The 22,423-nt window shown below is 39.6% G+C and overlaps 1 protein-coding gene and 1 long non-coding RNA gene across 2 annotated transcripts in view; one reads left to right on the plus strand and one right to left on the minus strand.

Moving 5' to 3' along the window:
- Positions 1 to 10,656, minus strand: part of LOC121921696 — a 42,877-nt gene extending 32,221 nt beyond the window's left edge. The window contains exons 1-3 of the long non-coding RNA XR_006102011.1: positions 10,455 to 10,656; positions 5,380 to 5,507; positions 5,083 to 5,166 (exon numbers count right to left, since the gene is read on the minus strand). This is a non-coding gene — a long non-coding RNA (uncharacterized LOC121921696). The remainder of the gene's footprint in view (positions 1 to 5,082; positions 5,167 to 5,379; positions 5,508 to 10,454) is intronic.
- Positions 1 to 22,423, plus strand: part of THBS4 (thrombospondin 4) — a 553,455-nt gene that overhangs the window by 299,380 nt on the left and 231,652 nt on the right. The window lies entirely within an intron of this gene.

Consider the following 22,423-nt stretch of genomic DNA (forward strand, 5'->3'; position numbering starts at 1 on the left):
GTACACAGGCACTGCCATTGTTACACAAGTGCCACGCGTCATCTACATATCACCATGCATCGCTTATGTAATGAGAGCGCCAGTGGTGCACTGGTTATGTTGGCCCTGAAGCGCAAAAAGAACCCGTTTTTTCTGGGTTCTTTTTTCTCCAGAGGGAAGCCACGTGGTTTATATTTATCTGAGGCCTTTGCAATAAGTTTAGATGGACAATTGATCCAAACTGCTGATTATACTGCAAATATCAGTTAATTTTATCAAGGATCTGAAATGGGCAATGGCATTAATGGAACAATTTTTTTTAAAGAGTAAACAAAGAAGATGTTTCCCATTTCTCTATATGAAAGCAGAACAATGTTAGAAAAGCCATATTAGCAATCATCCAATCAAGCTGTGGTTGAAAAGGTGAAATGAGGCCTTTCTTCACAACGAAGGCATCAAAGCTTGAAGAAGTTCCTTTTTTGGGCTACATATTCCAGAAATCCCTAGAGAACATGGTCAAAAAAGTAAATTGCCTAACGTTTAGTGATTATTTAAGTGATAGAATTCTCTACTATATGGGTGGAACAGATGGGCACAAAAAAGCAGCCTGAGTCTGCTTTGGCTGGAAGTGGGTCAGAATCCCACTGTCCACATGGCCGTCTCCCAAGGTGGGCTGTGGATGCAGGGGCTGACTGGCACCACCAAGAGTTGGACTATCCCGGTTCCTTTTTGCTCCAGTCCTAAGGGCCAGAACTCAGTATCAGCATGGTTTCTGGCCACTTTGGAAGCATGCACCATTTAAACAGCATGCCTCCAAAGCAGCCAGAAGCCGCTTCATTTGGCCCACCTGTTTGGGCCCTATAGATGTATTGTGCTGAAAAACCACAAACTATGATGGTTTTAAAAGAGAATTAGAGAAATGGAAGATAAGGCTCTCCATGGCTATTACTGCATGGCTATATATTGGTCCTAATATCAGAGGAAGCACACTTCCAAATACCAGTTGATGGAGAACAGCTGTGGGAGAAGATTTTTACCCTGGTGTCCAATATTTGTGGGCCTTCCATAGGCAATTGGTTAGCCACTGTGAGAAACATGATGGTGAACAAGAAAGGCCTTTGGTCTGAACAAACTGGAGTACAGTATTAGGGTTTTTTTAAAAAAAAATGTTTACTACTAGATTATTCCTGTCTCGTCTCTTTCTTCTTCAGGAAATTCGTATTTCACTTTGGCTTGGCTTTATGGATCTGACATTCCATTTCCCTTATACTCCATATTTATTTATTAGTAATGTTATTTGTAAATTACTTCATTGCTTGGCCTGGTAGAATGCTATCTTCATGTGCATTTGTAAAAATGTAAAGATGTCCAGAAGAAAAATGATGTTTAAAAATGATGTAGGTACATAAGAGTAGGACTGACAAAATGTAATAAATCATTCCCAGGGAGAAGAGCTAAGATGCACATTTAATGAAAGACCTTCGTGTGACATCATTTCTGTCACATCTGCCAATGTCCTGCATTTTAGTGCTGAGGCTGAAGCAAATTTCAGTATGAAACAAATAAAAGAGAAACTGAAGAAATATATTTTGTACTGGGGACATGCTTATTTTAAAAGATTAAATCTCCAAAAAGAGCAATAAAGTGTTCTACAGAAATCCCTTCCTCAATCCATAAACCGCAAAAGCTTCATGTCGCCCTCTAAAGAATTTTAATCTGAACAATGTTTCTGTAAATGGTGTTTTTGTAGTCTATACACACATTTTTGTCAGAACAATACACCTCTGGCTTCAGTATAATTATACTTGTGATTAGCGGTTGCCAGAACTGTTTCAAAGGAAAATCTGAGTGAGTGCTGTTGCAGATCCAGGGTGCTCTACTGACAACAAAACACACAAGATGTCTTAGTAGTGACAAAAATGAGGCCATAACTTTATTGATTACAGCTGCACCAAAAAGTTGACATTGTGATGGGATTGGATCCAGGCATTGGCCAACCTGCCTGTTGGTCAATGAGACCCTTCCCAGAACCTACTGGGTTACTCCAAGGATGACAACTGTAACATTTTACATGGGTGGATGCCACTTCATGTGTGTGTGGGGTGAAGCGAACACCTCCCAACGAGGCTTTCTTTTTGCTGTCCACAGCCCTACAGTCCTGTAAGGTGAACCCCTCCACTGTTTCTTGGGCCTACCAACTTCCCAAATATGACCATCCTAGATCTAGACGCAATCATCTAGAACAAAGTTGTGATGATCAATATGTGTACAAAGCAATATGTGTACAAACAACATAGGGAGGGTGGGTGGAATGAAGATTCTAAACAGACTGAGGCTCTGGCATCAGGAAGTTTACTTAAATACTAAAGTGCCTGACTTGAGGGAAAACTTGGAGCAGTTTCCCTTAGGTTAACTTTGATTCTCTTGGCTGGAATTTCCCACTCTTCCCAGAGGTCTGCACAAAGATGTATGGATTTCTGGGAAGGAGAAGTCTAGCTCAGTGTCAGAGTCAGCATGGTGCTACCATTCTGCCATACCCCTGGACTGTAAACTCACCTCCTGGTAAGTCAGGATATGTGCTTACCTTTGAACACCATAGTTTTCTGTAATGCCAAGATTTCACAAAGTTAATATCCAATGGTTTTCTAGCCAGTTCTAAGGAAGTGTTCAGACTATTGGGGACTTATTAAATAACAGTAGGTTTTTACAAAAATTAGTGCCCAGGTTTGCATTTGTTCTCCATTAATCTCAGTCAGGGAACAGCTCATAGTCTGAGTTGGGAGAGGCGCTTCATCTTTAAATGGCAGAGTGAGATGCTCCCCCTGCTTGGATGCAGTCTGTATTTTGGTGCTTACACTTTTGGCATTTTATGTTCCAGGGCTGGAATCTTCCAGATCTGGGGGGCATTTTTCTGACTGGTCAAATGCTCAGGGGCAACATTTAGCTTTTTCAGAATTTAAAACACATAAAAATTAGTTCTCTCTCATTTTCTCTCTCTCTCTCTCTTTCCCCCTCTTTTCCCCAATACAAAATTGATAAATGCACTTAAACATGAGCTGAAATCATAGAATGATTTTAATTCATTATATAATCATTTTTAATTTTTAATTAACTTGAGAAACCATGAACTTTATATTAGCTTACCATTATAGATTAGCACAGACAGTAGCAGTGACAGCAAAAGCAGCAAGGTCAACAGCAGCAACCGGCTGCTAGTCTTTGAAATGCTTGCAAAACTAGGATTTTCACTGCAAATAAAATTCTTTTTATTTGAATTAAGGTAATTGAATTACCATGTTTGAATTAAGGCAGCTTAGTCAGTTGCACTTATTTTTTTTAAAAAAACACTCTTGTGTGAAATCTGTGCATTGGCAGACAGTATGCTGTAGATGTTAGCATTGGACTAGCCCCATGGAGACCTGGTCAAATTCTCTTTGTTATTGTTAACTGGCCTTGAGTCGGATCCAACTCATGGTGACCCTGTGGATGAGTCATCTCCAAGACCTCCTCTACTATTTGGCTTAGGTCCTTAGACTCAGGCTCTTGGTCTCCCTGAATAAGTCTATCAATCTGGTGTGCGGTCTTCCTCACTTTCTACTGGATTCTACATTCTTTGGTATTATCATCTTTTCTATTGAGTCATACCTTCTCATGATGTGGCCTAAGTACGACAGCCTCAGTTTCATCATCCAGGGAAATTTCTGGCTGTATCTGCTCAAGGACCCACTTGTTTGGGTGTTTGGCTGCCCACAATATCCTCAGCACCACATTCACCACAATAAATTGATTTCCCTCTTATCTGCTTTCTTCACTGTCCAGGTCTCACATCCGTGCATGGCGATGGGGAATATAATGGCTTGGACAATTCTAACTGAAGTACTCATTTGTATATCTGTACTCTTCAGGATATTACCTAGGTCTTTCAATGCTGCCCTTTCCATCTCTAATAGTCTTCTGATTTGTTGACTGCAGTCCCTGTTCTAATGAATGTTTGATCTAATGTACAGGGAATCTTTAGATATTTTGATTTCCCTATTATCTAGGTTGAATGTATGTAGATCCTGCATATTTCCTTCTTCCTTTCTTCACTAGTTCTTCTGAGTCCAAACCTGCTCTTTGTATTATATTTTCTGTGTACATTAAACAGATGAGGTGATAGAATGTAGCCTTGCCTGAACCATTTGCCAACTGGAAAATGTTATGTTTCTCCATATTCTGTTCTGTCCTAAATACAGATTTCTCATTAGGACTGTCAAATGTAGTGGCATTCCTATGGCACATGCTGATTTTCTTCTGAAATTCCTTGGTTTGCTCCATAAGCCATTGTATGTTTGCAATGTGGTCCCTAGTGACGCTTCCTTTTTTGAACCCTGCTTGTACTTCTGGGATTTCTCTTTTCACATATGATTGGAATCTGCACTGTAGAATTTTGAGCATAATTTTGTTTGCATGGGAAATAAATGCTACGGTCCTATTTAGTTGCTGCAGTCTTTTGTGTCTCAATTTTTTGTGGAATTCCTTACTCTTTGTTAAACTCACTGGCTCACTTTCTCAGCTTAACCTGCCACACAGAGTTGTTGAGAGGATAACATGGGATGGTGGCGTTGGGAGAACTATGTGTCCTGGGAAGTAAGGGTGGGTTGTTTAAAAAGTAAATCATATTCAGCCAAGTTGAGTAATTTGAATTCTCATTGGTATCAGTGGGAGTGTTATACTCATATATAGCTTTTCTAACTGAAATTTGTGGAAGTTAACTTTATCTGAGTTGCAGCCTGAGATCAGTTTCAATCAAAAAATTTATCACACCATCATCCTGCCTCATTTACTAAATTTTATAAGGGTTTCAGGCACCATTGTTATTGTCCATTTGTAAACATTCTTTGTTTTTCACCTTTTCCTCCATTGTTTTTCCTTACTGTAAATAAATCATTAAGGGTAGAATGGATTAGCTACTAGGACCTTTGAATTTTTAGCATGAGAAGCTCTCCATCCCAAAATGCTTAAACTCTCTATTTCTCACCTTGAAAACTTTGTGTAAATGTTCTGTCTTTCTCTGTTGCCCATCATTAATCTGATGGTAAAGTTTCTTAGATGTTTACTTACCATTTATTTACTTAGGATTTCAGGGTTCTTAGATTTCCATGAAAGGAGGGAAGCTACTGTTCAGATGCATTCAGCTCATTCATTCTGTGAAACCAGTAAAAGTAAATAGTGATGCAAAGGTATATGGCAGTTAAAAATATAATTTCTGTATCTAAAAATAGGCTCTTTTAAAAAGTTCTATCTTGTACGCAGAAAACAGCATTGGTTGCCAAAGTGAAATCAGAGCTTGTTTGACTTTTCTTCATTAATCAAATATCATGCAGATAAGGTTTCTCTTAATGTAATTGCCTCTCTTACCAGAAGTTTCCTATATTTGCACAGTAATATGAATACTTTGGGACATAAGCAACGTCGATTGTTACAGCTATTATAAGCATCTTCCCATCTTTCACAAGCTGGTACAGAATGTTAGACTTTGATTGGCTCTAAAGGCAAGAAAGATTTAAGAGGTCAGTTTATTGGAAGGAGATGATGGAAAATACCAGGGACTTGATAAAGCAGTTAATGTTCTTGCAAGCTTTATTCTGTTGTATATAGATGTTGACTCCCCTGACAAACTGAGCATTCACTTGGGACAAAACCCAGGACTTGTACTCGATTTTCATTTCAAAATCTGGAAGAAACTTGATGTATAGCATTATTAAACTTTTGGACATAAAAATAGTTTGAGCTTTGGAAGTTTCCCATACAATTTGGTGAAGTTGTGCAATTTTTCAGTTTTTATAGTGCATGACCCACAGGTCTTCCCCTATGATTGTGCATTGATACAGGGATGTTGCACTTTTCTCAGCATTCTAAATGCTGCAAAGGTTTTGTTACTGGGAAAGCAGGCTTCTCCTAGATAAAGCAGATGTCACCATTGTGATTGCTGTGAGAAATGTTGTTGTAAGGTGTTATGGGTCTCTATCAGACAGTTCCTATAGTATAATAAACATAAGTGGCTCAGTCTTCCCCCTCCTCCTGTTTGAGCTATTATGTCACTGTTTAATTCTTCTTATTCCATCTTTTTAAAGGATTTGTGTTTCCTTTATGTACCTCTCCAGTGTAAGAGTGCTCATCTTACTATATTATACTATTCTTTCTTCCAAAGCTTTCTTAAACTTGAAAGTAAAATGAGACATCTGATTAAGTATTTATACCCTTTCTTGCTCCAAAGTGTAGAAAGGATTATGAAGCCACCTTTCTTTGTCAGCTCCTTGCCATTTTAAAATATGTGTCCAAAATTATATTTTATTAATGTGGAATTCTCTCTACATTGTACTATGACTGAGACCTATAAATTTCATGCCCCCACTTTTGATGTCAGATATGAGAAATGTCCCAAGATTGTCTGGGAAATCAAGTGAATCTTTGCAACCTTTTCTGTTTTAGCTTTTCTCTCCCACCATTTCCAGCAATGACCTTCAACAATGAGACCTTCAGAGCAAATAAAACTCCTGGAGTTTTTCTGGAAATGGCATGGCAAACAGTTTTCAAAGTATATTAAACACTGGCTTTAGATAGTTAGCAGTGGGACTTTACACTGGAAGTAGAAGATTTTATTCCACTTGAAACTGGGACTTCATTTTCAAAAGTTTAGTACCCTCCAACCACCAGGTAAAGTTACCCAGTTTATATAAAGTATTTTCAGTAACAGACTTGGCATACAACCTCTCTAAGGAAGAGTGTCTCTGCTATACCAAGTCAGTTTCCTACACCCCAGTCTGTATCCCATGAAGAGAGGACATATTCTTTGTAATAGTTAAAGGAGGTAAACAAACAGATTTTAAATATATGTTTGCCCTTCCCCATACTGTCTACTTATTTCTGCTTTGCACCTTTCTCTTCTCATCCCTTCATATTTAAAGACCAAACAAAAATATTATATTTTAATTATTGATAGTGTTGCATGCCATTTGTTATTGTCTCTAGGTGATTTAAAATAATAATGTTGCAGGTTATTGTGATCCAACAAATTTTAACAAGATGGGAGAAAATTGATTGTTTCTTCAATTGTGCCACCAGAGTGGTATTAAGCAACTGTGAACAATAATTGACTATAATCCATAGCAAAAACCGAGGTGATGAATTACACATTTATCTCAACGAACCCAATTTTGCTGCCAAACTAATTTGGCAGCCATTTTGATTCTTTCAGTTTGCTTACGGGTGCCAATGTGGCATCCCTCAAATGATTGTTTCACATAATGACACAAAATCTATCCAAACCATTGGAGGGGAAATGTTTTACAATTAATTAAAGATGCAAGTATTGTAATGTACCGGACTAATGTCTGTATACTGTAGTTCTACACAACCAGAACACAGCAGTCCTAGATTGGAGCTAATCTACTGCTGCCAGCATTCTGGAATTTTTATATAACATTCTATTTAAAGCAAGGATTGGACTGAAATCAGTTTCAGATAATCAGATAATTTCATGGGGGCTGCATTCTGATGGTGGACTGACTCAAAGGCGAAAAGTTGGGACCAATATACCTTCATGATCTAGCCAAAAGCTTTCAGTAATGAAGTTTCAGGAAAGGCATTTCAACTTTTCAGAGTGGGAAAAACCTGTACAAAAGCTTAGAAACTTAAAATAAAGAAAAAGGAAATCGAAAGAAGATGACATGGGGAAAGTAGCATGGTCATCTGGGGAAGCCCAGAAAGTCAGTTGGGTATCCAACAGTGATGTATTCAAGCCTTTTACTGGCCTCAAGTCAAGTTTCACATCTCTGCTACAAATCTCAAGTGAAGTCTCAAGTCTTTGCAAGATACTTTCAAGTTAAACCTGAAGTAGAATCTAAAATCTAGGATTGAACTATAACAGAAAAAACGAGGCGGCAGTGGTGGTAGTGTGTATGTGCATGTGAGGTGATTTCAATAAGTAGAAAATGAAGAAGACATATGCTCAAGATAAGGTAAAAAAATTAAATTATCATAGTCTATTTATCATTATTGTATTTTAGAAAAATGAGGTCTACTCAACAGCCCACCCCTGTTACACATTGGAGGAGCCTTATAAAGTCTTTCCTAGGAGCACCAAGCAAGATTTGCCCCCATAAAATGGGACATGTTTCTTGGAGGGGAACAGCAAATGTATTAGGCAATGAGCTTGAAATGGAAGGATCTTATTAAAGCTTTTCAAAAGTTATAGAAAGCTCTTCCAATGTGCAGCCAGGAGACGCTGCTGAACAGACCTCAACCTCTGCCTCATGCCCAGGGCATGTTTTCCAGAGGGGAACAGGTAATATGTTAAGCAATTGGGCTGGGAGCGGAATTGAAGTCTATTCAGCAGCCTGTTTCTGCTATACATTGGAGGAGCCTTCTAAAGCTTTTGAAAAACTGTAGAAGGATCCTTCTATCTTGTTGGACATCTTAACATCTGGAAATGAGGGAGTGCTTTAGATACAGTAGAAATTGCTGCACATCTATTTCTGGCATATTGCATGAGACTAGGGAGTTTATCACATTACTTACCTCCCACTCTGCTCCCGTCACTCCAGTGTCATTGATCTGCGACAGGAGCCTCCTGGTGGGATCGCAGATGGCGCTATTAAAGGGGAATGCTTCTGTTTTGGTCATGGAAGTGTTCTCGTAATTGTTTAAAAAAGGGCCTTTTTTAAATAAAGGATCAAATTGTTATTAAAAAAGGGCTCTTTTTTAAACAATTACGAGAACGCTTCCATGACGAAAACGGAAGCGTTCCCCTTTAATAGCGCAAAGTAAGGTAAGTAATGTGATAAACTCCCAGGAGGCTTATCGCATGCATGTTAATTCAGCTTACCTACATCCAGTTTAAAATTTAATTCGGGTGGCATCCTGATGTTACCAGACAGTTTTTAACACTGAATTTGCTGCCCAAATACGGTCTACACCAGCTTCCAGGGCTGCTCCTCCCAGCTCTTTTTGGATCTGGGAGTTTTCTAAGTTAAGAAAATGGCTGCCAGAGCAGCTCTGGAAGCAGGGATGAACCCGGGCTGTATTTGGGTGGCAAATTCGGTGGTAAAAGCTATCTGGTAACATCAGGATGAAGCCCAAATTAAATTTTAAACCGGATAGAGGTAAGCTCAATTAACATGCATGCGATAAGCCTCTAGATATAATCGGTGAGAAGAGGAAGGATATAAAGGTGGGAAAGAAGGAGGGAGGGAAACCAGATATATTTCTTGAATGAAGGACTGGATGCAGGAGAAAGAAAACCTATCAATATGCAGGCACAATCAAAGCAAACAGAATTGGAAACTCTCAATAATTTGAGGCAGTCTGGTTAAGCCCAAAGATGACAAGTGTGGTCATTCCTTCAGTCCTATTGAAGCACCAGCTCCTTCAAGCTCCTCCCTCAACTGCTACCTAGCAATAGATATTAAATTGTAATGGACTAGGGGTGCTGAGAATTGCATGATGATTTGCATAGAAAACTATTATCACTAAGATTCCATTGGATTGAACATGATATACTGGAGTTGCTTGAAACACTTCACTCCATGCATCTGGGGAAGCAGACCAAGTCTAGAAAGCTTATCCTACTTCTTTCACACCGTTAATTTCAAAGCTGCTACAAGATCCATTTGCAAATTAATATTCCAGGCTAACACAGCTATGTCTCTCAGGTCTACTTAAATAAATGTTGATTTAGAAAATTCAGGTTGAATCAATGGGACTACTTTGATTGGTACTAATTATTGAATTTAGTCCTATGTTTAGACCTCTTTCACATTCTTAGAGGGCAGGTGTAAGCCAAATATACTAGCCAGTGTGTTAAGCATGTAGCAGTTTCAGTGGGGGCTGATCCTCATAGTTGCCCTGTGGCTGCATCACTGTGTTAAGTGTTGTATAGAAGACACTGTCCTCCTTCTTTCCTGGTTAACCCATGGACTTTGCGGGGTCACAGGGTTAATTGTGTAGGCTGCAGGGCTGTGTCTTTGACAAGAGAGCTTTTTGTACTTTTGTAAAGGGATAATAGAAGAGGGTGTCTAATGACAAGGTTTCAGACTCATATTGGAATGCTAATAGTGTGTACATCTGGTAAGGATGGAAAAGAAGAGAACAAACAGAGAAGACAGATCTGGGCAAATATTTCTTACTACTGATGATAAATGCTGAGTTTGCAACGGAGGGGCCTAGGGGGAGATAGCCTCACTTTTCTACAATCCAAGCTCAAGGTTTACTCCATTATCAAAGACAGAGTCTTCGATATATGGAGTAGAGGAATATAAAGGTGACCTTAGTATTTCTAAAGTTTATTTTGATTACAGCAAGGACTGATTTGACAGGAATCCATAGAAAGGTGGGCAGTGATAATTCAGACAGACGAACTTTACGCACTGGGAACATACTTATCAATCCATTAATACAATATATTTTTTCTTGCACCTTGCTGGCACACTTACCTCATCCCAAAGCATATCTCAATGTCAACTGAGTTTCCCTCGCCCTTTCAATTCTTGGCAGCAATTCTACATTACATGCCCTTTCACAGTCTGTATATAGGTCCAGCAAGCTGCAGTCACTTCATCACTTGAACTGGATAGTCTTTATTCAAAAATTTATATCTTGTCAATGAACTGGGAATGTATTTTATACTGAAAGAAGACAGCTGGAAAAGGAAAGGAAGAAGAGGACACCGAAGAAGTCCTTATCATTAGACCTAGCGTGACAGCATTGGGGGTATCACAAACTGTATACTGACAAAATGCCATAATGTAAATAATTTTTCAGGCTCTCTTATACTATCTGTAAACTTTAATACAACATGAAGTCGAAGGCTTTCATGGCCGGCATCCACAGTTTTTTGTGGGTTTTCAGGTAGGTGGCCATGTTCTAGAAGAGTTTCTTCCTGACGTTTCACCAGCATCTGTGGCTGGCATCTCAGAGAATGCATTCTCTGAAGATGCCAGCCAACGAGCTGGGGAAACGTCAGAAGAAACTCTTCTAGAACATGGCACATAGGCGAAAAACCCACAACAAACTTTATAAACGTATTTGTTACAATAGCTCCACTGGCTATTCCCAGCACAATTTTATTCCCTGCACAATTCAAAGTGCTGGTTATGACCTATAAGCCATGTGTGGCTTAATCCAGGTATTCTTTTCTTTATTATTGGATTAAACCATATTATCATAAGAATAAAGTTACATTAATGTTTTTCCCTTTATTTTTTAAGGAATGATTACCTTAATTTATTGCTTTTTCTACAATATTTAACAAAAGGAATGTTTCCTTTGGCAGCTGTTGTGAACATAACTGTGATAATGTGTGATAATGTTTGCAAAGCATTTTGAGAGGTTTGAGGATCCACCAAAACATTTCAAAGAAAAACAGCAAACCCTCACTTTAGTTTTCAACAGTCACAGAATTGCATCTCCCCAAGAACCCAGCTGGCCTGAAATATAAATTGATGGTGGCAGGCTGCAAGGGATTTGGCAGAGGGAAGGAGAAGTTCAATACCTTATTGTTTTTAAATGTAACCCCAACCCATTCTGTTTTTTTAAATTAAATATCTTTTTGGGCTATTTCAATAAGACAGTTGCTTCATGCATCAACAGCATATTATGTATTCAAGTGGAATACAAGTTTACCTTGGCTAACAAAGAAGCTCGTTTTCACAAAGCTGCTTTACATCTGTCCAGTCCTTCTTTACTCCTCATCTTCTGTCTGGCTGGAAGGTTTTGATTTTTTTTAAGCAATGTTAACATTGAGAATATGGAGAAACACAGACTTTTCTGCATGGCGTGCAGCAGTGTATCTGCATTAAACAAGCAATAAAGGTTGGCGGGGAAAGAACAGGAGTTGATTGTAGTCCATTCTACTGTTGCTCTGTATGGCGGGATACAAACCGCATATAGTACGTATTCTATACGTACTAGGGTTAGGAAGGGGCGGTGCTTCCGCACCCCCTAACCCAGTACGTATAGAATACGTACAAGATGGCGGCGCCCCTTCCACATGGGTGCCGCCATCTTTACGTACTGGACGCATAGCGTCCAGAGTGTCGCGGCACCTATGACATCGCGAATGCGCCAGCCGCCTCGCGACATCATAGAGGCGCCACAAAAAGAAGCTCCGAAATGGAGCTTCTTTTTTGCTCCGCACGGGAGCCGTGCGGTTTGGCTGCTGCGGCTCCCGCGCGGAGCAAATGGCGCTGGCGGGAGACCGCCGCAAAGCGGAGGTCTGTATCCCACCTAAGTCTGCTTAAAAACAGACAAGATAAACAGCAGTTGCCTCCAGAACCCCTTACTGAGCTTGCATAAATAGAAAAACAGAGAGGAAGGGGGAAAATAGATAAGTTTTCCACACCAGCTACCTGTAGCATGTTAAACCCCCCTCCCAATAGATCTCTTAAGTTTGGTAATCAAAATGGAAATCCTAAACAAAGTAGAGGCTGATGAAATAAAAAGTAATTCCTGGATACATGTTGGATGAAGCTTTCATGTGGTTCTCAGAAAGGTGAATATATTTTTGTTCACTTATGGAAGGCTTACCAGATCTGGTTGTTTTATTTCCCAAGTGCGTATTGTTAGCTATAGAGAAAAAGTTCACCGAAACATGTTGAACTCCTCTTCTTTTTTCCAGTTCAGAAACCTGTCCCCATTCTTTCCATGTTATTTCTGCCTCTGGTGCCAAATTTTCTGTTAAAGAAGCAATGCTCAGGAACATATCTATTGCATTAACTCAGATATACATGTAACAATACCTTTTCCGACTCATTTATAGATAGAAATGTGTCTGACAGTAGATCTAGTGGATGTTGTACCCATGGAAGAGCACAGTGTAAGGCAGTGATATTGTATGAATGGGCCCATTCATACTACAAAATTATAGCCCTATTATTCCACTTTAACTATTATGGCAAGATCCTATGGGATGCCGGGGTTTGTAGTTTGGTGAGGCACTATTGTTCTCTGACTGGGAATGCTAAATATCTCTACCTAAAAAACAAACCCCAGGATTCCATAGGCTGGAGCCATGACTGTTAAAATGGAATCATAGCACTATAGCTATGTAATGTCAAAGAGCCCCTTGATACTGATTTCTATCAACATTGTCAGATGTAAGTGACTTTGAACCATCTTGTGGCTTGCTCTTTCTTGTCCCAGTTTAAATAGATCTGTCTCTGGACCTTCCACTCCAAGCACACATCTGAAGAAATAGGCTCAATTCTACAAAATATTGTAGGCTCAATCTACGAAAGCTCATACTACCAACTTCTGTCTTTCAGTTAGTGTCAACGGTGCTACAAGATCCCTTTGCATACTCTTGTCCCTGAAGTTGCTGTTTCCTCAACTATCTCCTACCTCCTTTAAATATGAGTGATGCTGTTGCATACTCCAACACTTGAAATGCTCACTAGAGAAGCATGAGACATAAACATCTTGGCTAGTTCTTAACATTTTTTCTTCCTTTAGAGCAGCTGTTCTCAACCTGTGGGTTGCAATCACTTTGGGGGTTGAATGACCCTTTCACAGCGGTTGCCTAAGACCATCGAAAAGCACATATTTCTGATGGTCTTAGTAACCGAAACGAAAATAATTTTATGGTTGGGGGTCACCACAACATGAGGAACTGTATTAAAGGGTCGCAGCATTAGGAAGGTTGAGAACCACTGGTTTAAAAGCTAGTGTGGCATAGTGGTTATAGTCCTGAACTGAGACTGGGGAGATCCTGGTCCAGTCTCCTGCTGAGCCATCAAATCTGCAAAAGATGACTAATCACTCTCAGTCTGGTGTATCTTACAGAACTGTTGTGGGAAATAACATGGGGAAGAGTGGAGTCATCCAGTCAATCTTCAGTTTATCGGGAAAAAGGCAAGATAGTTTTCATTACTATCTTTACTAGTACTTTAAGATGCCCCTCCCAAAGCTGCCATTTGGATTGCGCAATAATATACATATTCTAATTTGAAATGATTAGTGTTTAACTTATCTCAGAAGAGAAATCAAGCTGAGAAATCCATGGTTTTAATAAAGAAATGTTGTTCTGTTATTGTGATTTGCTTCTTCATGTGATACTTTACCCAAATATTTTCTTTACATGTTCTTTTCCGATCACTTTCAGTAGAAGGTTCTGAGCTTCTAAAAATAAATCAACAATGAGAGGCTGATCTCTGAAAAACAAAAAGAAAAAAGAGGAGGGGTGAAGGGAGAGATTCCAGACTGGAGAACCAGCAATCTTGTCTCTGTGTATTTTTCATATGTACATTTCCTTGGAACAATTTGAAGTTGACAGACATGTTTTATGTCAATAAATCTCTTTCACTCTTATCCAGTTTTGCTGTTTTTAACATAATGCAATCATTTTCTAAATCAAGTTGATGGACCTGTTCTCAAGGCACTACACATACACTGTTATGTTCACTGCCTCTGTTCCATTAAACAGCATGTTTGAATGTTTCAAATGTTTATTGTTTCAGCCATTGTTCATGTACTTGGTAAAAGAACCAAGGAGTCTATCAAGTGAAGGCCTTTGGATGAATTACAGAATAATGTTTTATATAGTGGAATGGGGAAATAGTAAAGAAATTAATAACAAAGTCATTCTCCTTGACTTTCTGAAGTGCTATCATGAACTGAATTTGCTATTATGAATTGAATCAATTCAGAATTTAGTACTGGCAAGTTTGTGTTGCACCAGGGTAGGCTACCTTTCTCCATGGCTTGTAACCTGCATGAGATTCTGATATGCATACATCTGAAGATCAGGACAGCTGTAAAAACAATAAAGGGTTGGAATGAGGAAACAAATCTTGGTACAAGCAAATAATGAAATGATTTATTTAAAACATCCAAAATGTTTTATGAAGGGAATGCTGTGGATATAGTATATATTGATTTCAGTAAGGTTTTTGATAGGGTTCCCCATGACATTCCTGCAAACAAGCTAGTAAAATGTTGGCTAGACAACGTAACTGTTACATGGATTTGTAATTGGTTGACTGGCCAAACCCAAAAGGTGCTCAACAGTGGCTTCTTTTCATCCTGGAGAGAAGTGACCAGCTGGATCCCACAGGATTCTGTCCTGGGCCCAGTGCTATTCAACATCTTTATCAATGACTTGGATGATAGAATTGAGGGCATACTTATCAAATTTGCAGATGATACCAAACTAAGAGGAGTAGCTAATACCCCAGAGGACAGGATCAAAATTCAAAATGACCTTAATAGATTAGAAAGCTGGGCCAAAGCTAACAAAATGAATTTCAACATGGAGAAATGTAAGGTACTGCACTTAGGGCGGAAAAATGAAAAGAACAGATACAGGATGGGGGACACCTGGCTGAATGAAACTACGTGTGAAAGGGATCTGGGAGTCCAAGTAGACCACAAATTGAACATGAGCCAACAGTGCGATGCAGCAGCTAACAAAGCCAATGCGATTTTAGACTGCATCAATAGAAGTATAGTGTCTAGATCAAGGGAAGTAATAGTGCCACTCTATTCTGCATTGGTCAGGCCCCACCTGGAATATTGTGTTCTGGGCACCACAATTCAAAAATGACATTGAGAAGTTGGAGCATGTCCAAAGGAGGGCAACTAAAATGGTGAAGGGTCTGGAAACTATGCCCTATGAGGAACGACTTAGGGAGTTAGGGATATTTAGCCTGGAGAAGACAAGGTTAAGGGGTGATATGATAACCCTGTTTAAATGCTTAAAGGGATGTCATATTGAGGAGGGAGCAAGATTGTTTTCTGCTGCTCCAGAGACTAGGACCTGGAGCAATGGATGCAAACTGCAGGAAAAGAGATTCCACCTCAACATTAGGAGGAACTTCCTGACAGTAAGGGCTGTTCGACAGTGGAACAAACTCCCTCGGAGTGTTGTGGAGTCTCCTTCCTTGAGGTCTTTAAACAGAGGCTAGATGGCCATCTGTTGGGGATGTTTTGATTGCGAGTTCCTGCATGGCAGGGGTTGGACTGGATGGCTCTTGTGGTCTCTTCCAACTCCATGATTCTATGATTCTATAAATGCCATTATTAAAAATATGAATGCATGAAATAATGGTTTATTTTACTATGTTGCATCTACATTTTATCTAGGGGATATTTGAGAAAAAAATTCAATCTGATGTTGCCTTGACCTGCATTCCTTTGACTGGAAGTAAACATTAAGCAGGACATAGAAAGCTCTTCAAAAATGGTGCTTTAGTAACTTTTTGAACACAATCTTCTTTCTGTTCAGCTTTTTTTAAAAATTGACATGCTGCTGATGGTCGTGGGTCATAACATGAATATTGTTTATTCAAAAAGTGCATTCCAAGCAGTCTAATGGGACTAACTCCCAAGTAATTGTGGTAGTTCTGAATCATTTCACCTACCTGAATTTAATTCAACGTACTAAATTAAATTTGAATTTAACTTAACTTAATTTAATGACTGTGAATCTTCAGTAAATTATTTTTCATTAGTTTGATTTATGAACTTAATTAAATTCAAAAATGAATATTTCTAAACTTTGTATCACCGAGCCAGGGCACATAGCAATGGCAGAGGCAGGTAATTTTGTCCTCCGTCCCCCTCCTCCCCCAGCAGTGGCGGCGAGGCCAGAGCTTGGCACCTCCCTTCTCCCAATTCTGCCCTTCATGGCTCCTTTCCTCTTCCTCCTCCTTTTTCACCCGATTCTGCCCTTGGCACCCTTCTTGTTCTGCTCCTTCCTCCCCCTTCTCCTCCTCCTCCTTCACCCTGATGAAGGGGAGGCATGTTCTGCCCTCCCTCTGACCTAAATCCCTCCTCTGAACTTGACCCGATCATGACCAGGGCCAAGTTCATATTTGCCGGACCCAGTTTTTCTGAAAAGATATGGGAGAAACTCCGCTTTCAAAAGACCTGCGCCAAGGGGCATTTGCCTCTGAACGGGTGTGCAAACCTCGAATTCGCTTGTGGAAGAATCAGGGTCAATATGAACTTCCCATGGTTAATCCATTTTCTGAACCGGGGTAAAAGATAGTCTGAATGGCCCCAAAGTTTTCACATAAAAAAGTGGGATTTAAAACACAAACCCTACATTTTTTCATTCAAAAAGCCCCACATTTATTTTTGGGCAGAATAAGTTATATGATCTCAAGTTGTATGTTAAGAGCACATTGCCCACACTGCATTAGAATAGGATGAAGTAGCAAGTGAAAAATAACAACTGAGGACACTGTCTTTAAAGGTGTCTAAAAGGTCCTTTTAGCCAGCATGACACAGTGGTTTGAATTTTTGAACTACTACTGGGAATCGAGACCAAGGTTGAATTCCCAGCTCAGCAGCAAAAAACACTGGGTGACTTTGGGCAAGTTACATGCTCTCTGCCTCAGAGGAAAGCAATGGGAAGCCTCCTCTGAACAAATCCTGCCAAGAAAACCCCATGAAGTTGGAAACAACTTGAAGGCAAACAACAAGTAAAGGATCTGTTCCTAAGTTGTCACTGAATAGTGCACAGATACACAATTTTTTTCCTACTGTCAAATCTTTTCTTTCCCATTGATTATAGTGGGCAAGAGGTGAAAAATAGGAAACCAGTGTTACAGAGTATATATTTGTTTATTATTGCTTTCTTCACAAACTGGCTAGTTGAAAGTGTAATAGAAGGAGAATCTTAACAAGCTAAGCACTGCTACTGTGTGGAAAAACATTGTTAACTGCTACACCAATAACATAATCTCATTTCTATTTGTATTGTTGGTTTTGAAATGTAACTTTGTTGAACACTTGCTTAAAAAAAAAAGACAGAAAGGCACTGCAAGTCACTACATTACTTTTAACTTAGTTTCCAAGGTCTGGTGGTGGTAGGGGGTTACACTGCCACTCATTGGGTCTTGTAGTCATTTATTTTATTTATATGTTGACCTCCTCCCAAATTGGACCCATGGTGGCTCACAAATGATGCTTAAAAATAGCAACAACAGTGAAACAGAATTTGACAAATGATTATTTAGTACTGTTGTCGATTTATTCTTATATTCGTTTGGAAACCAATTTCTTGAAACAATTGCTAGAATTTTAATGAAACATTCCTCATGTGGGATGTTGCAGATCCATGATAATTCTAAAAACTACAACCATGAAATGAAACCCTGGATGTGTGTGTGTGTGTGTGCTCATTTGAATGGTGGTCATGATGACAATGGGACTACCATGGGTTTCTCACAGAAATATGTCTGGAACCCTGTTAGTGACATATGACTGTGCTACTCATGATTATATATATGTGTATCTTTATAGATATCATGCAAGGAACTATTCAATACTGTAGCTCCTTGTGCAAGCTCCACTCAGGGACGTAGCCAAGGGGGGGTTTCTTTGGGTCCGGCCCCCCCTTCCATTAGAAAAATGAATGGTGCGTGCTGCTGCACCACCGCACCCAAGCCCCATTATAATGGTGGCACTTAGTTTGGACCCCCCCCCCCCAAAATCCTGGCTATGTCCCTGCTCCACTTCCTCAGGCTCTGCTGGGCCTTTTGTACAGGTCCCGCTTATTGCCAAATGTTCTTCTTTCCAGATTTGGAAGGTAATGTCTGAAATGCTGCACCAAGGTGGACAGAGTATAATGTTGCCAAGTTCTGTGCCCTCCTCTTCCAAATGCACCACCACGGCTGTTTATTGACTGGGGATGGAGATTAATAGGCAGCAACACTGCAGTAGGGATGAAGAAATGATATTTATGTCCCAGGTTTCCAGCAAAGTGCTAGAGATCCAGAAATGTAACCTCATTTCTCTTCCCCCATCTGCCTCGTTCTTTCTTCCTCTCCAGGTCATCTTCAACTGCTTTTGGGAAAAGATATACGGAACAATGCATGTGGAGCAGTACACTCCATACATTTTGATGCAGAGTCTTGCATTATGAATTTGTAATGGAAAACAATTTGAGATAAGCTGGCCCTGTATTAAGGGAAACAAAAATGTGTTCAGATTAGTGGTACGTTACATAAAAAGGTAGAATCAGCTGCCACAGAATGTATCATTGGCTATTAACATGGATAGCTCTATTATTGCTGCTGCTGTTATGAATTCATGCCTACTCTGCATTTTTACCAAAACTAGGACTCAAGGTGGCTTAAAAAATAAAAGCAAATACAAATAAAAATACATGCAGAGAGACATAAGTACTAACATACTCATGACCTTTAAGAAAGATCAGACAAATCTGTGGATGATAAAACTAGCAATCACTACTAATCATGATGCCTTAGGGTCTCTTAGGGCCTGTCCTTCTTCTATGGACCTCAGATCATGGGGAGGAATCTCAAAGTGCACTGCTGGCCCTCACTACTGTAGGCTGCTCTGAAACAGTTGCTGACCCCAGGACTACTTGACTACTGCCTCCCACACTCTATTCCCCTCTCAAGGTTTGTAGCTAAGGGCAGGATGGGCCAGTGTGGGCTATATATAACCTCAGTATCAGGAAATATGCCTCTGCATTTCTGTTGCTGGGTAAGTGAGAGGGCATTAGTGTGCTTATGTCTGGCTTATACTCTTCTCATAGACATCTGGTTGCCCACTTGGTGAACAAAAGTTGGATTAGATAGTTCTTTGGCCTGATCGAACATAGCTGTTCTTATGTCCTTTACGTTTTTGTGAACAGCTCTCTCTCTCTCTCTCTCTCTCTCTGCCTTCAAGTTGTCTGTCAAGTTATGGCAACCTCATGAATTTCATAGGATTTTCTTATGTAAGGAATATCTATAGGTGGTTTTGCCAGTTCCTTCCTCTGAAATAGAGCCTGCAATAACATTAAAATATAACTGCACTTAAGATATTGCTACTATAGAAATTGGCACGGGGTGACTTGAGCCAAAGAGATCTTTAAGATGGTAGTGCATAAACTGGTAGCCTCAAGGCTGGACCTCTGCACTGCACTGCACATTGGACTACCTCTGTATCAAATTTAGAAACTTCAGCTAGTACAAAACATGGCAGTCAGACTGGTTACTGGTTCATCTAGGAGTGATTATATTAAAATTGCTCCCCTGGCTGCCAATTAGTTTCCAGGGAAGTCACAAAGTGTTGGTTATCTTTAAAACCGTAAATGGATTGGGTCCTGGTTACCTATGGGATCACCTTCTTTTGTTTAATCTGCCCCATGCACTCAGGTCTTCTGGGGAATATTTACTTCAGTCAGCCAGGATCAGGCTGGCAACTATTAACTAGAAGATTTTTTCAGCAGCCACTTAAAATTGTGGAATGACCCACTGGAAGAGATTCAATAGCTGGATACTGTGTCTGTGGCTACTGCCCCACTGCAGAATTAATGTAGTTTGACACTGTCTTAGCTCCATCTTATTGAATCCTGGGATTTGTACTTTGTTGTAGCACTAGAGTTCCCTGACAGAGAAGGCAACACTCACAAAACTACAGATCCTAGAATTTCATATCACTGAACTATGATAGTTAAAGTGGTGTCAAACTGCATTAAAGGGCTATACAGACAGCCCGACAGGGTGGCTCTATGCTGCCCCTGGAAGCGCTGGGTTGGGGACACGGCAACCACACACCATGCCCCCAACCCAGTGTAACATGGCTCCTATTTGCACCATACAAGGGGCACCATAAGCACCCTGACGTGGCATTATGATGCTCCTCGTGCGCAGCACCATTTGGGTGCTGTGCATGAGGGACATCATCAAGGCACCATCTGAACATTATGGCATCTGGGCAGCAATAGTAGGGTTTTGAGCATGTAAATGCTCAGCCCTACCTGAGCCCTAGTTTGCCTGCAGGCCAGCACAAAGTGCTGGTCTGCACAGGCTCTAATTCTTCAGTTCATATGCAGCCTGTGTTTAAAACAGCATTAAACACCAATCAATCAATAATTTATTATGCTCATAGACCAGCACAAAAAGAAAGAAGACACTTTTTTACTATGAGGTAAAGTCTGACAAGTAGCATAAAATACAAAATTAAACACCAATCTCTTCCATCAGGCCTATCCAGATGGTTTTTAAATTAGGAGTTTTTCAAATTATGAATTGATTATTTTTAATATGTATGCTTTTAAAACTGATGTTATGCTCTTTTAACTGATTATGTGTTTTTAACTGGTGTTCGTATAGTGTGCCTATTTGTTGCTGTACTTTAATCTATTGTTTTTTGCCTCAATCCATAGGGAGAGGCAGGTATTATTATCATTCTCATATTTATTCTTTTTCTGAAATTAATACAGTAGCTGAAAATTTCAAGGTTGCACCGGAAATAATGCATGTGATATAAAATCTATTTTGTGCACTGAATCACAATGAAGATTATGCCTATTTAAAATTTTGCTTCAGGGTAAGTGTGTTTGAGAGATCTGAATAGCCTAGATGATTTGTATTGAGATGCAGAGAGAAATGTGCAAGTGTTCATCAAGTCAATGTAGCTAGAAAATGTGAAGACTTTCAAGATGTTTCTGTGTTCCTTCTAGACTGTTTCACATTAGCAGATTGTACAAATATTCAAGGTTGGACTTGTTGGTCTAGGGAACTAATTATCGTTTAGTGCTTTCCTTAACTTAACTGCCTGTACAATTTATATGTATGCTGATGAAAACTGCAACCTCAATGAACACATATTCCTTGCCTATTCTGAGAAATACATCTTTGTCTTTGGATTGTCCCTGGCATTGACATGGGCCATTTCTTAGCCCTTTTCTTTTGTATTGCCAAAGAGGACACAAATCTGCATGAAATTTGTATGTGCTAACTGATATGTCTAGATGCAAATTTATTCTAAATTGCTAGAGTTCAAACATAAATATAGTAAACTTATCTTGAAGGGGGAAACTGTGACCAGGTAGCCTGTGCTTGCTTATTTTGCTGACAATGTGCTAAACCGTTGATGAGTAACTACAAGGCCTTTGTTTGTCATTGTTGTTGTGTGTTTTCAAATCATTTCTGACATACGACAATTCTAGAGCAAGCCTATCACGGAGTTTTCTTGGTAAGATTTGTTATGAGGGTTTTTTGCCAGTGCCTCCTCTCTGAGGCTGAGAGAGTGTGACTTGGCTAGGGTCACCCAGTGGATTTCCATGGCTGATTGGGGATCCAAACATGGGTCTCCAGAGTCATAGTCCATTGCTCAAACCACTACACAATGCAAGGCCTTTGATTCATTTGTCAGATATGTCCCATCAGATGAAAAGTTCAACAGAGTGGGCAGATTGTTTCTCCAGCAACTCATTTTATTTGAGAGATGCAGTATTAAATATCCTACCAAAAACAACCCTCATGATTGAAGCAGGCTTATTAAAAATATAAAGTCCCAATAATTGTTCTGTGCAGCCCTATTTTTAAATCAGATCTAGGCAAAAAATGTTTAACATTTGGATATATATGAATCTCTTGCAAAAATACCCAAGGCAAAAACAAAAGTATGGTTTATTTGAATGGAAACCTAAAAGTTGAAAAGG

Source organism: Sceloporus undulatus, chromosome 2, assembly GCF_019175285.1.
Source record: "Sceloporus undulatus isolate JIND9_A2432 ecotype Alabama chromosome 2, SceUnd_v1.1, whole genome shotgun sequence".
NCBI classification, from domain to species: Eukaryota; Metazoa; Chordata; class Lepidosauria; order Squamata; family Phrynosomatidae; genus Sceloporus; species Sceloporus undulatus.